The sequence below is a fragment of the Schistocerca nitens genome, chromosome 1 (genome assembly GCF_023898315.1).
Source record: "Schistocerca nitens isolate TAMUIC-IGC-003100 chromosome 1, iqSchNite1.1, whole genome shotgun sequence".
Lineage (NCBI taxonomy): Eukaryota > Metazoa > Arthropoda > Insecta > Orthoptera > Acrididae > Schistocerca > Schistocerca nitens.
This window is the reverse complement of record NC_064614.1, coordinates 391,757,746-391,767,346: the sequence shown is the minus strand read 5'-3', so window position 1 is coordinate 391,767,346 and position 9,601 is coordinate 391,757,746. Positions and strand designations below refer to the sequence as shown.

The following is a 9,601-nucleotide window of genomic DNA, read 5'->3' as shown; positions in this document are numbered from 1 at the left end:
GTCGCTACACAGACCACCAAGGAATTGGCCAGGCATTGAAGAATTTTAAGAACTTTTAAATCCTAAGGCGACCACATAATTGCAACACATGATTTCGTGTTTGATGCATTTCTGCGTCTTGGTCGACCAGTAGTTCGCCAAGAATGCATCCTGAACTCTTCCTACGAGATACCTGTTGCAGTAATTTACACTTAAGTGGTCAATGTGGAGGTAGCGAGAGGTCAAATTGTAAGGTGAAGATATTGGGATGTAAGGCGTTCCAGTTATCTTTGTAATTCTGAAATTTTATGGTCGGCACTAAGGTCGAATATTTCGTCCATTCTTCCCTGCAAAACCTCTTCTGAAAGGCTATCCGGGTCTGATGACGTTCTCACAAAACCGGCGCCTCTTACGACGGCATTCGCCACATTGTTCATGTGCTCGTCAGTTCTGCATAGTGGTATGCAGTTGTCTACACCGCTCAGCCCTCATTCGTTTTGCAAAATCTACTCCAAGCGCTTGCGTAATTTCGACAAAAAGGACGATCCATTTCATTGCATTACCTGCTTTAACACCTTGCGATCCTGCCTCCTTAGCTTCTTGATTTCCATGTGAGCCTCCTTTGCCACTCTGTGCTTCCTTCAAGGCACGCACAGCCAGCCTTGGTCCTTTTCGGGGTTACTGGCCTGTGGCACGATTCACCTCTTGAGATGGCCAAGAGGAACAGTATGAAGTGCTTCCTGGGACACCACAATTTTTGGCAGAAAAGTACAAGTCTGCAAATGTTGTCTGGCCTGCTCTGATTTGCCCATTGCCGGCTGACGTCAGACAGGAATTTCTAGGAGAAACTAGCTTGGAAAATGGGCTCTGACTGACCTGTGACTGACGAAATTTCAGGGTGGGGATTTGACTGACGAAATTTCAGGGTGGGGATTTGGGCTCTGACTGACCTGTGACACGAAATTCCAGGGTGGGGATTTGTTAAACGTGGTATTGACACTCTATTGGCGGGGAAGACTAACATTTTCCCTGATTGGCGTTTGCGGCCAGGTTGGCGCAAACTAAAGAGTCGGGAACTGGTGGAAGAAAAAGGGACACTCATGGTTTGATTGTGAATGAAGATACGTCACTAGTTCGAGACGTTGTGACGCTTGGAGGCCTGACGAACGAGATTCTGATTCTCCACTACGACACGGTCCCCCACCTTACCGCCACAGCATATTGGTGAGATTATACAGCAGCATAGCTCATTAGATGGGGGTTGATGTTTAGATTGGAAGCATACAATTGCGACAGCTCCGCTAAACAAGAGTCATGCCCAAGTATCGTCTGATGTGGTAGTCAATCGACCATTGGAGTTTCTAAATTAATCACTGGATTGTATTGGATTATTGATTTAATGTGCAGCTAGGATACGGTGGTACGGTAGCCACTCCTCTGCTTGCCCGTCTTTTTAGTTGTTGTCAGCAGTTAACTTTATCTTTCGTAGGATGTTGATGCCAATATTTTGTAGCTGTTTAATGTTATAAATAATAGAATTATGTTTCATTTGAATTTTTATTTCAACGAGCACGTAGTTCCCTTCAATTCACTTATTTATTCTATTGATTGAACAGATAGTTATATAGCAGAATTACTGAAATTTCCGACCTTATGATTCTATGTTAGGACATATCAAGATAGCGATTCCGTTGTGTGATTTATAGTTAACATTGAGTCTTAAAGAGAATGTGACAGAATCTGGCTAGATCCATAATTCTGATAGCTTTCAGAGTCTCACACATTGCGGGAGTGTACAACTTCAATGCTAATTAACTCTCAGCCCTGCAACACCCTTGCAAGCTTTTCAGGCGGTATCTGACCACCTGTATATGACTGTATAATGTCCTGGCGTAGCACTAACAGTGGAATTACGAACGACATTTGCACTATAAGTACTAATCTCCAACTTAGAACTATTGTCCTGGAAGCTACTGCAGAATGTGCGGATCGAGTGTAGGATGAACTCTGCTCCCAAGAAGACATCTCGCCTGAGAGTGATTGCTTCAAGGAGCGCTTGAGAGACCCCACGATGTAGTCATAAGACGCAACATTCACAGATGAGCCAAAACAATATGACGATGGCCCGCCACGAGATTCAACGCGTCCTGGTGGCTACGGGCACGTGACTCTGTAAGAAATGTTCATAAACGAAGCAGAGGCGAATGAGGGAATCATTGAGACCACGATATGGGAAAACCCACTGACTTTACCGGAAACGGCGGAGCTGGTCGGTTGTACATGTGCTAATCACGTAAGCATTTACGGAAAGTGGTTGAAGGAGTGTGAAACCACAAGCAGGTGACGAGGCGTTGTACGGCAACTCATCACAGCACACGGAGTTCGGAGGCATCACTGCTCTATAAAGTTGGATAGGCAGCGCTCTGTAATACATCAGACGACAGAGAACAGTGTTGGTGCTTGTTCAAATGTTTCAGGGCAAACCGTTCAGCGCTCATTGCTGGAGCTACGCAGTAGATGGTTACGACGCGTTGCCATGCTGACACAACGACAGACATAATTGCAATTGCGGTTGTAGTAGGTTTGGAATCATCGGTATTGAACCGTTGATCAATGGAAATGTGTCACATTGTCAGATGAGCCGCGTCCCTTATTACACCAGGTCGATGGTTCTGTCTCGATACACCGTCATCCAGGTACTGCCCCGTGGACGCCGGTAATTGGGGGCAGTTTTATGCCATGGGCAACATTCGTCTGGACTTCCCTGGGAACTGTGGTAATAATCTAAGGCTCCACGACAGCTGCAGCATACGTAAAAATTATTGCGGCCCACCCTTCATGCTTAATGTCTTCCCCGACGACGATGGCTTCTTCCAGCAGAATAACTGAGTGTCACATGACCAGACTCGTGCTATAGTGGTCTGAGTAGCGTAAGAGTGAACTGTTGTTAATGTCGTACTCATCAAATTTGCCTGATCTGAACTCGTTGGGACACAGCGCCTTATGGGCGCCAGCTCCAAGGCCATAAACCACCGGCCCATGGTTTACGGGAGTTGCGTGACCAGTTTTAACACTTTGATACTGATGAATTACTTAAATTTTTTTGCCTCTATGTTAGGGTCGTGTATTAGAGTAAAAACGCACTGGGTAGTGGCTTCTCAGGATCCGAGTGATGTGACGTCCGAACGCGCCCGCAGCACGGGCGCTTGGCTGCGGCGCTATGTCAATGCGAGGACAGTTTTAAGTAGCGGCACGATAGCAGCTGATCAGCGTGAGCAGATGAAGAGCCAGCTCCATTCACATGAAGATCCTGCTCCGTCGATGGTCACTGCTAAGTGAATCTCTGCTCGTACATTTTGTCTGGAGCTACTGCAGCATTGAGATGAGATCATAGCAACACAGACTACTGACAGGAAGAACATGTGTTGCTCCTACGCCTGACCAGAAACGGCATGTTCTACGGGCTGCCGAGGAGAAGCTAGGAATCTGCGCAAGACTTGTGGTCCTGGAACGTGATACATCTCCAAGGTTAGTATCGAAGGTACTTCACGAGCAATTCATTTATGCGTATCATCTTCAACTTATGCTGGGTCTTACGTATGCTGATCATCCAGCACAGGAGAACTTTCCCCCCGAGATTGTTTTGCACAAACCAACAATCCTTTGGTTGTCTCTTTAGTTTTGTTTTTAGACGTGACAATGTTTGGAAGAAATGGAATAACAAATTTCCACAACGAGCACATATAGGCCGATCGCAATCCTCATGCTACAGTATAGGCAAGACATCAGTATCAGTTTAACATTGATTTGCAGGATGGAATTGTGATGGCTGGTAGGCCATATGTTCTCCCAATATGTCTTACAGATGCTGTTACTTGGATTTTATTCAGAACACCCTCCAAGACCTACTAGAAGATGTGTCCCTTTACATAAGAATAAACATGTGGTTTATGCATGATGCAGCTCCAGCACATTTCAGTCTCAAAGTTTGAGATGCGCTAACTAGTATCTACCATGACAGGTGAACAGCTGCAGGTGAACAGCTACAGGAGAACAAAGTTCCATGACGTGTGAGTTCCCCTGGCCTCCGTTATTTAGATTATTGTCTCGGTGGGGGGCGGGGGGTGCCGTAAGCCACTGATCTATGCAGCAGACCACCCAGATGCAGAAGCTCTATAGCGATGTGTCATGGAAGCCTGCGAAGCCATTAGAAACAGACAGGTTCAAATGGTTCAAATAGCTCTGAGAACAATGGGCCGTAACATCTGAGGTCATCAGTCCCCTAGAACTTAGAACTACTTAAACCTAACCTAAGGACATCACATACATCCATGCGCGAGGCAAGATTCGAACCTGCGACCGTAGCGGTCGCGCGGTTCCAGACTGAAGCGCTTAGAACCGCTCGGCCACTAGGCCCGGCTAAACCGTCTGGCAGTATCTGAAAAGGTGCGAGAATCCGCGATTCGACGATACCTTGCGGCGTTGGAAGCCAGAGAGGTATATGTTCAGCACTGACATTGAGTTTATGTGTTGAAGATCTCCAAACACATAAATTGTTAATTTTCATTAGTAATGCGAAAAAGAAAGGATTTTCGGACATATCTTCGTATGAACTATTTTCTAGTTTTGGTGTAAAGAACATGTCTCCAAATTTTGTAAAAGTATGTTTGAAACTCCTTGTATAAAAATATACAACAGCTTTTGGTGTTTCCGTGATGCCGTTCTTTATATGCGTCGAAACTGTGCAGCACTTGTAAAATATTATCGCCTTATAATATTAGATAAATCAGAGATTAAATGGCCGTTGGGGCTAGCAATGATATTCCTAAATGAAGTAATTAATTTTTGCTATAATTTGGTTTATGCTTTTATGTGTGTTACAAGTCAGATGAGAGCAACCAAATAGATGGTACTGATTGGGCGGTATAGAGGTACGAGTGCAGTGCATAATTTTTGCTGCTCGTAACTACAAATAATTTAAAAGTTAGTAACTTTCGCCAAGATAGCATTGTGAGTCTTCTGTGAAAGTACACGTATTTAACTGAATCTCTAGTTGACGCTTACCCAGTCTGTCCAAAAAGTTACGAGTCTGGATTAATAAAACAATAGAGAGTCGTTTATATGGTGGTTTTAATGCCTCAGGTGTTCTACGTACTCTCCTACCACTTGAGTACTAGATATATGACGGCCATACAACCACGTGAAACTGTCAAAAAAACATTCTTTTTGAGATGTTGTTCAGTTTGCATATCACAATTCCTTCAGTGTCAATTACGTCGTCAAAGCGTTGACCTTCATATGAATATCTGCACTTGGTCGTTTTTTGGTAGATTTGTATTGGTAACATCAAGCTTCGTCAGCTGTGACGATATTTTCTAGAAAATAATTGTCCACGTCTTGCGTTTCAATATAGACGCAGCAGGCGTCCGGGAATCATGGTGTGCAGCATGAAGTTTCCATACACTTTTCTCTCCCTCAAAACATGCCAGAGAATGTCTTGAACACCTGATCTGCAGATTTTGTTGCAATGCGATTTGTGACACAACTTTGAAACTCTATGGCCGCACGTCCACTGTTTAACACTGCCTGCTCGCAACTGACTGGTCGAATGTATATTGTTATTTACATAGTTACACCAAGCTGCCACTGTAGTTATTGCGATCATATCACTTATGCGTAGGGAATTCTGCTGACTTTTTGGATGTACGGTGTATTTAAGTATAGTTGTGCTAATCCCCTAATCCGCTAATTTAGATGTTAGCTCGAATCATATCTGCAGCAGGAGATGAATTCGACGCCTAAACAACTGCCAGTGCAGTGAGTATGGTAGTGGGTGCCAGTTTCCAACCCACACCGCTGGCAACGTTATTTATCTTTTCACGCAATATTCACAGCGAAAAATAAACATTCAATTTTCTAGGCAATAGATTAACCTTACTTTCAGAATGAGATTTTCACTCTGCAGCGGAGTGTGCGCTGATATGAAACTTTCTGACAGATTGAAACTGTGTGCCGGACCGAGACTCGAGCTCGGGACTTTTGCCTTTCGCGGGCCAGTGCTCTACCGATTTTTTTTATCTCATTTTGTTCGTTTTCGTTCGTTTCATCTGCTCGGGGCGGATGTCACAAGACATCCGTTTCAGTTCGTCGTTGATCCATTAACTCAGTTTTTTTTATTATAGAGGGCAGCTAACCGTCTGACCGAACACGCTGAGTTACCGTGCCGGCTTGGACCTTTGCCTTTTGCGGGCAAGTGCTCTACCAACTGAGCTACCCAAGCACGACTCAAGCCCCCTCCTCACAGCTTTACTTCTGCCAGTACCTCGTCTCCTACCTTCCAAACTTTACAGAAGCTCTCCTACGAACCTTGCAGAACTAGCACTGCTGAAAGAAAGGAGACTGCCGAGACGCGGCTTAGCCACAGCCTGGGGGATGTTTCCAGAATGAGATTTTCACTCTGCAGCGCAGTGTGCGCTGATATAAAACTTCCTGGGAGATTAAAGCTGTGTGCCGGACCGAGACTCGAACTCGGTACCTTTGCCTTTCGCGGGCAAGTGCTCTACCAACTGAGCACTTGCCCGCGAAAGGCAAAGGTCCCGAATTCGAGTCTCGGTCCGGCACACAGTTTTAATCTGCCAGGAAGTTTCATAACCTTACTTTGATGTTTCTAAACTGCGATGGCATAAGTAAGGCAGTTTTAGAAACTGCACACTGATATGCGTCCAGCGCTTCGTCGCATCGTTTATGAAACGACATTTTCCGAGGCCGTGGACTACAAATAGACGAGCGACAAATGAAAGTGCTCGTCATAAACAGGTGGGCTGTCTAGCAGCGTGTTGCGAGAGTGCTCCCCGAGCTGCTCGTAATGAGGAAGCGAGTGCTCGCCTCCGGCGGGGAGAGACGACCCACCTGTGGTGGCGCGACCGGTCGATAGCGCGTGGCGTTTCCTTGGCAACGGCGCGGTGCACGCCGGGAGGCGCCCGGGGGCCTCGCCGCCTCGGCCTCCGCCTACCCCACGCAGTCGCCGGTTGCAGCTCGCGTCGAGAGGAGCGTCAGTGGACCAGACCCGGCGCCAGCAGCCGCTACTTGCACGGTAACAGCGCGCTGCCGCCACTCCACGCTAACCGCGGGCCCACCTCCCAACACAAAACTGACAGTAGCCTGTATCGTGACGGTCGCACGCGAAGCCCAAGTGCGCAGTGTTAACACTGACAGAAGAGAGAGATGCCTCTCCTTCCGCACGCTAGCTTAGATTCAAAGACAACAATTCAGCGATCTGTCAAGGAATTCTACACACATAATTTTTCATTCATTATGGTTGTTATCATAATTTACAAGTTAGATCGGTTGAAATTTCTCAGGGAATGATGATGACGGTATTGAAAATGAAGCGTCTTTGTCTGACTGAAAGGCTATCGATTGCTGTGTATTATCTCGCGGCTAACGAGTATCATTCGAGACGACAATGGCAGAGACGCCATAAATGCTGATGACAATCAGTAATGTTAAGTGGAAGGAGATTTAGACACAATTGCCAATATTTTTGACATCAGCTGTATTAGGCATGGAAATTGGTGATGCATACAAATTTGTGCCGAACCGGGACTCGAACCCAGATTTCCTGACTATGGCGAGCGGCAATCCGTGCACGCTTCCAGCACCGATCGAAGCCTCCATACGCCACTGTTCGCTACTTACCTGGATTTGCACAACAAGTTTAGTGAGACGAATGTGTCCGACGTTAGTATTATCTTCCTGTAGCCTATCTAGGCTGTAATACTTACTACTACAGTGTCTATCCCTTCACACATGCATGCACGTTTGTTGCGGGAATTCACGCAATTCGGACACTCTTATGGCATATGAAGGTTTGGTTTGGCCTTGGACAGCCAAGATGGTTGACAGCCAAGATGGTTGAGACGACCGCTCACGATAAACTGGAAAGCCGGGTTCGAGTCCCGGTTTGGCACAAATTTTCATGTGTCACCAGTAGGTATGGTTCAGCTGACGTCAAATATATTTGTAATCGCGACAGAATTTCGTAATATTACTACAGCTACAGATTACCAACAATATCTGTTCCTTCAGACATACGTGCCTGTCCAAGGGAACAAATATTGTAATAATGCCTGTCTAAGGGGTCAGATATTGTAATAATAAGTAAATCGTAAGTTAAGTGAAAGCTTTCATTTAATAGTATTTTTTAACGAAGTTCATACACTGTGTGGGTACTGAGGTCGAGCTGTCACTTTCGATGGATGCGGATCTATAATGCGAAGGAAATGTAAGTCGTGGTGGCAATAGGGACCTTTCTGAACTGGAATTGTCGTGTAAACATATGCTAAATTCTAAATCATTTCTGTGAGATAGCCGTTTGACTCACAAAGTATTTGTCATGTTGGCACTTTACATGCGTGCATCACTTTCGCAGAGATATCGTCTTGGTAGTATTCTCTGCGTGGAACGTAAGTAGGCCTACTAGAGCCCCTGGAACTGTCGCTGAAACGTTGTTGCATGCCTACAAGGCTCACCCTAGGTTTCGCCACTGTCGTACCCTTCCTGAAGCTAATTAAAGCCTGAAATCTACAGCTCCAACACAAGATAACTTGGTTGATCGTCACAAAAATGTTTGAGGATATGTCAAAAGAGGTTTCAATTAGCAACAGAGCATCTGTCTACACGAGCGGAAAAATGGGTTGAAGCTGGCGGTGTCGTTCAGATGGTTCAAATGGCTCTGAGCACTATGGGACTTAACTGCTGAGGTTATCAGTCCCCTAGAACTTAGAACTACTTAAACCTAACTAACCTAAGGACATCACACACATCCATGCCCGAGGCAGGATTCGAACCTGCGACCGTAGCGGTCACGCGGTTCCAGACTGTAGCGCCTAGAACCGCTCGTCCACTCCGGCCGGCTCCGGTGTCGTCACACGGCACTAGTTGCAAAGGAAAACTGAGAATAAACCAGAAAAAGTAACCATCTCTTACTTGAGCGTCAGCTAAGGCGCTGTTATTACTGACATTGCGGAGACATTTGAGAACGGAGCGTGCCTTATGCCATGTTCCCCTAGCCTGGGGACTGTTAGTTCATAATGTGTATCCATTTCCTGCACAAACAGCCTGTAGGAGGTCGCAGTGAACGATTTTTCATCCAGCAGCGAATTAGAGCTTGAAACCATAATAACTGTGTTAACTGGTGAATTACATTGTCCTTACGCAAAAAAGTTGTCGTTATTTGGGGGAATTCTTGTTTTTGCACACTTCATCTCGCATTTCATCCTAGCTCTAACCATCAATTTTATGTCTTGTTAACTTCAAAATAAATGTGGGTATGGTTACTTTCCTTCTCAGTACGTTAATTCGACTACCACTGTCCACGACTCCAGTAGCTCAAGCTTTCTACTGCCATGTATAAGCAGAAATAGTTGCTTGTTTCTTCTTTTCTTATCGCTTACTGATTCAGAATTTATAGGCACCTGTATTTTATTAGATCACTTTACTTTCTCTATGAAAGGGTTGATTTTTTCTGTTAAACTGCAGTACTCACTAATTAAACATGTATCCTGGTAATCTTGGACAACGGAGAAGATCAACGGCAATGCTCGTTTGTGTGGTACGTACG

General features: G+C 45.4%; 1 protein-coding gene across 1 annotated transcript in view; it reads left to right on the top strand.

Annotated features, from left to right (window-relative positions):
- The first annotated feature begins 6,973 nt into the window (after positions 1–6,973).
- Positions 6,974–9,601, top strand: part of LOC126249355 (WASH complex subunit homolog 1-like) — a 308,384-nt gene continuing 305,756 nt past the window's right edge. The window contains exon 1 of the mRNA XM_049951011.1: positions 6,974–7,072. The gene's annotated coding sequence lies outside the window, so the exon portion shown is untranslated. The remainder of the gene's footprint in view (positions 7,073–9,601) is intronic.